Genomic DNA, 6,106 nt, shown 5'->3' with positions numbered 1-6,106 from the left:
GTGCTATGAGTATTTCCAGCCATGTGAGGATGTGTGTGCCATGCAGCTGAAGGTTGCTCACGTCCCACTTTATGGAGGACTTGCATCTGCTGTGTCACTGAAAAGAACAGTATTCCCCCACTGTTTAGCAGGCCAGAGGACTATTCACGTACCTAATTCTATTCATTGAATTTCATTGAATGTGCTTTTGATAGAAGAGGAGCCATATGATAGAAGAGGAACCCCCACATCTGTTAAAAGAAGGCAGCAGACAATGAAGCATGAGCTGCCTTGGGCCCTTAACTACATCTGAGGGAGCACAGGGAGGCTGGAAACAGCAATGAGATCATTGGGTAGAAAAATCTGGCAAACTAGAGTAGGCTCATGTTGTCCACCCCTTCTCGAGGACATCTGACAAGACTCAAGAATAGGTGTAGGTTTGTGTATGGTGGAAAGATTAGATTATTACAACGGCCTAGCTGATTTGAGCAGTCTATACAATTTACAAAATACAAAGTATATAAGAAAAAGATTCTTTTTAAAAAAATTGGAAAGGGTTATGACTGAAAGACATTTTTAGTGAAAAGGGAGAGATTAAAATACTGAGTTACATTTTTAAATTAATTTTGACATAGAAATGTAACAATTTCTCTATGCAATCACATCTTTAAATTTTAGTCCATTTAATTTAGTATTTAGCTTTAACAACAGAGTGGTCAGTAGCAGATATGTTGGAGAGCAGACCATCTATGGGATAATATGCAAGGAACTTCCTAGCTCATATCAATAAGTCACTTGTACTGTGATGGCTGAGTTTTTGCTTTTTGTTTTTAATTTAATGTAACTGCCAGTCTGCTGTTTGTTCGATATGGCTGTTGAGACGAAGCTGAGTGTATGTTCCTGCACCTAGTGTGGGGACTCTGCTAGTTTTATTTATTAGCCAAAACACATTATCTTAAACTGATTATTTAGTGCTGCTGTCTGGTAAAGTAACTTTGGATAGTTTATTATATCAGTGTGTATTTGATTGGTTGCTGGTTTTATCTTCAATTCAGCATTGCCAAAGTAATTTTGTTTGGGATTATTTTAAGAACATATAATCTCAGAAAATAAAAGACGTTGTTAATATTTAATTTATGTTTCCTCTTTGGCTTGGTGGTACTTGTTGGCAGTGAATTCCACTGTGTTATGCACTGTGGGAAGAAGACGTATCTCTTAACAGTTTGAATCTTGCTCTTTGGTTTTGTTGAAAGTTCACTATAGGATGTGAAAGGACCTGGAATATTTGTGTTCCTTTATGTTTATTACTTTGACTCTTCTCTCTCCTAAAATGACTTTTCTTTCTAGTAACTCTTTGTCACTCATTTCTATATTTCTTTGATTATATTTATATTTCTGTTGTTTGACACAATAATTGGTTTTATCCTTCCCAATAACTGCTTAAATGATAGTGTCTAGTCCAAGATAGTCATCTAGGATCTCTTGATAGGAAGACTGACATTCAGGGAGAATCTCACTGCACTGTAAGATGAGTGGTTGAAGTACATCAGACAATTCCCCTCCTCAGGGTCTGTCCATCTGTCTGTCTTTTAACTACAGATGGAAGTGTAGTCTCCATTATGAGACTTCACACTGACATTTTGGACAGTTAAAGTTAGGTGAGATCACAGAATCACAGAATCACAGAATCACAGAATCAACCAGGTTGGAAGAGACCTCCGGGATCATCGAGTCCAACCATTGCCCTGACTCCACCATGTCAACTAGACCATGGCACTAAGTGCCATGTCCAGTCTTTTCTTAAACACATCCAGAGATGGTGACTCCACCACCTCCCTGGACATCCCATTCCAATGTCTAATAACCCTTTCTGAAAAGAAATTCTTCCTAATGTCCAACCTGAACCTCCCCTGGTGAAGCCTGAGGCTGTGTCCTCTTGTCCTAACGCTAGTTGCCCGGGACAAGAGGCCAACTCTCACTTCACTACAACCTCCCTTCAGGTAGTTGTAGACTGCAATAAGGTCACCTCGGAGCCTCCTCTTCTCCAGGCTAAACAACCCCAGCTCCCTCAGCCATTCCTCATAGGTCAGACCCTCCAGACCCTTCACCAGCTTGGTCGCCCTCCTCTGGACTCGCTCCAACACCTCAACATCTTTCTTGAAGTGCGGGGCCCAGAACTGAACACAGTACTCAAGATGCGGCCTCACCAGTGCCGAGTACAGAGGGACGATCACTCCCCTAGACCGGCTGGCTACACTATTCCTAATAGAGGCCAGGATGCCATTGGCCTTCTTGGCCACCTGGGCACACTGCTGGCTCATGTTTAGCTGGTTGTCGATCAGCACCCCCAGGTCTCTTTCCGCCGGGCCGCTTTCTAACCACTCTTCCCCCAGCCTGTAGCGCTGCATGGGGTTGTTGTGGCCGAAGTGTAAGACCCGGCACTTGTTCTTGTTGAACCTCATGCCGTTGGTCTCGGCCCATCTATCTAACCTGTCCAGATCCCTCTGTAGGGCCTTCCTACCCTCCAGCAGATCGACACTCCCACCCAGCTTGGTGTCATCTGCAAATTTACTGAGGGTGCACTCAATCCCTACATCTAGATCATCTATAAAGATATTGAACAGCACCAGCCCCAGAACTGAGCCCTGGGGAACACTGCTAGTGACCGGCCGCCAGTTGGAGTTTGCCCCATTCACCACCACTCTCTGGGCTCAGCCATCCAGCCAGTTTTTAACCCATTGAAGAGTCCACCCATCCAAGCCCCGGGCAGACAGTTTGTCTAGGAGGATGCTGTGGGAGACAGTGTCGAATGCCTTACTGAAGTCTAGATAGACTACATCCACAGCCCTGCCCTCATCTACTAAGCATGTCACTTTGTCGTAGAAGGAGACCAGGTAGGTCGAGCAGGACCTGCCTTTCATGAATCCATGTTGGCTGGCCCCGATGCCCCGATTGTCTTGCATGTGCCGTGTAATGGCACTCAGGATGATCTGCTCCATCACCTTGCCTGGCACTGAGGTCAGGCTGACAGGCCTATAGTTCCCTGGATCATCCTTCCGACCCTTCTTGTAGATGGGCGTTACGTTTGCTAATTTCCAGTCAGCTGGAACTTCTCCAGTTAACCAGGACTGCCGGTAGATAATCGAGAGTGGTTTGGCAAGTTCGTTTGCCAGTTCCTTCATTACTCTGGTGTGAATCCCATCCAGGCCCATAGCCTTGTGAGTGTCCAACTGGCACAGCAGGTCACTAACCGTCTCCTCCTGGATTACGGGTGGTTCACACAGCCCCCCGTCCCTACCTTCAGGCTCTGGGGGCTGAGTCTCCTGAGGACAACAGGTCCTGACATTAAAGACCAAGGCAAAGAAGGCATTGAGCACCTCTGCCTTTTCCTCATCCCCTGACACTACACTACCCTCCTCATTCAGCAAGTGGGGGAGGCTCTCCTTGACCCTCCTTTTGCTGTTGATGTACTTGTAAAAGCTTTTTTTGTTATCTTTGACTGTAGCAGCCAAATCAAGCTCTAACTGAGCTTTAGCCCTTCTCATCTTCTCCCTACACGACCTGGCCACGTCGCTATTGATCTCCCAAGTTACCCGACCCTTCTTCCAGAGCAAGTAGGTTCTCTTTTTTTCCTTAAGTCCTAGCCTAAGTTCTCTGTTTAACCAGGCCGGTCTTTTTCCCAATGGCTTGTCTTCCTACAGACTGGGACAGCCTGCTCCTGAATATTTAGCAATTCCCTTTTGAAGCCTGTCCAGCCTTCCTGGTCTCCTTTGTCCTTCAGGACCGACTCCCAAGGGACTCGATCCACCAACCTCTTAAACAGGCTAAAGTCAGCCCGCCGGAAATCTAAGGCAGAAGTTCTACTCTTGCCCTTCCTTACTTCCTCCACTATTGAAAACTCTAACATTTCGTGGTTGCTACTCCCAAGACGGCCACCAACCCTCACATCTCCCACTAGTCCTTCTTTGTTCACAAACAACAGGTCAAGCAGGGCCCCTCCTCTAGTGGGCTCATTTACCACTTGCATGAGGAAGTTGTCCTCCACACATTCGAGGAACCTCCTAGATTGCTTCCTCTCTGCCATGTTGTATTTCCAGCAGACATCCGGCAAGCTGAAGTCACCCACAAGTACAAGGGCCGGCGACCGGGCGGCTTCTGACAGCCGCTTGTAAAACGCCTCATCTGCCTGCTCATCCTGGTTGGGTGGTCTATAACAGACTCCCACCGTAATGTCCGCCCTGCCGACCTTCCCCCTGATCTTCACCCATAAACATTCAACCTTGTCATCCTCACCATCTTCCTCAATTTCAACACAGCCCAAGCACTCCCTAACATACAGCGCTACCCCACTGCCTCTCCTGCTTCGCCTGTCCCTCTTAAAGAGCTTATAGCCATCCATAGCAGCACTCCAGTCATGAGAGTCATCCCACCATGTTTCTGTGATGGCAACCACATCATAACCTTCCTGCTGTACAGTGGCTTCTAGCTCTGTAGATCGATCCTACACATATGACCAAACCTGAATCACTATCATGGATTTGTATGTCACCCAGTCTTTTCAGTATCACATTCCATATAATTCTTTAAAAAACATAAAATTCACTTTTTTTTTTGACAACCATTGCACAGAATCATAGAATGGTTTAGATGAAATGAAATGTCTGGAGATCATCTAGTATAACCTTCTACTCAAAGCAGAGCCAGCTTAGGTCAGGTTGCTCAGAGCCTGGCTCAGTTGAATTTTGAATATCTCCAAGGATGGATACTCCTCAGCCTCTCTAGACAGCCTGTTCCAGAGCTTGACCACTCTCATTATGAAGTTTTTCCCTTATAACTATTTTATATTTCCCTTGCTGTTATTTATGTCCCTTGTGTCTCATTCTTCCACTGTGCACCACTGAAAAGAGTCTGTCTCTGCTTCTCTATATCCTTTCATTTGGTAGTTGTAAACAGCAATAAGGTCTTCTCTTAGCCTTCCTAAGACTGAAAAATCCCAGTTCCGTCAGCCTCTTCTTGTACGTCCCTCCTTGCTTTAGCCCCTTAATCACCTTCATAGCCCTCTGCTGCACTTCTTTCAGTTTGTTGGCGTTGCATGTACAGAGAAGTCCAGAGCAGGACACAGCACTTGAGATGAGCTTCCCCTCTGTGAACCAAAGGGAATAAACACTTCCCTCAACCTACTGGCTATGCTTTTGCTAATACAGCCCCACATGAGCTTGGCGTTCCTGACTGCAAGAGCTTTGCTGTAAGCAAAGCATTCCTTGAGCTGTGAGATATGAAGCCTGGGTCCTTTTCAGGGTGGGTGTAGTTACTGCAGAGCTCATTTGATTGATATAATCCCAGTTGCGTCTTCCCGTGTGAATCACTTGACGTGAATCAACATGAAATGCTAAGTGCCATTGCTCAGTCGCTGGGAGTGGGATAATTTCAGCCATCAAAACGTTAGGTGTCATGTTGGAACTAAGCATCTGTGGTTTCTCTATGGGCAATGGAGAGAGAGAGAGAAATCTGCAGAGAGTGATTCTTCTCACCTATTTTAGAGCCTTATTTTATGAGGGAATTATGTCTTATTGGAAGGGTCTGGCTCTTTTCCTTGGTTACAGAATACGCCTGGAGAATTGACTTAAACTAAACTCCTAATCATTTGATAGATTTTCTTAGGTCAAGCGAATCTTACCCTTACTGCGGGGTTTTTGCAGTCTTCTCTTGTATAGGCTAGGCAAAATGTGTTTACAAGTAATCTGATGCCTATATGTGCAGTTTTCATGCTGTTACCATTCTAAACGTTTTCTGCAAGTTTGACCTCCAGAGTAATCAGGTATGGAGAGATAGATGAGCCTACTTAGAATTTTATTTTACCAAGCAAAACAGATAAAACTCAGTAACTGTTCATCTAAATGTTCTAATAGCTTCATTTATCACATGACCTTGGTGATCTGGTGTTTTCCACTCTGTTTCACTCTTGGAATTCTTGTAGTAGAGGAAGAGAGAACCAATGCCAAGTCTGAGCAAGAAGAGATTCCCCCAGAGAACAGCCAGCACTGGAGAGATGTTGGCTTTTGCTTCCAGTTTATCGAAAAATCAGTGGCCATTTGTTGACCAGTGCAGATGGCTGTCATCAAGACTG

Source organism: Nyctibius grandis, chromosome 3 (genome assembly GCF_013368605.1).
Source record: "Nyctibius grandis isolate bNycGra1 chromosome 3, bNycGra1.pri, whole genome shotgun sequence".
NCBI lineage: Eukaryota > Metazoa > Chordata > Aves > Nyctibiiformes > Nyctibiidae > Nyctibius > Nyctibius grandis.
This window is presented reverse-complemented; position numbering follows the sequence as displayed.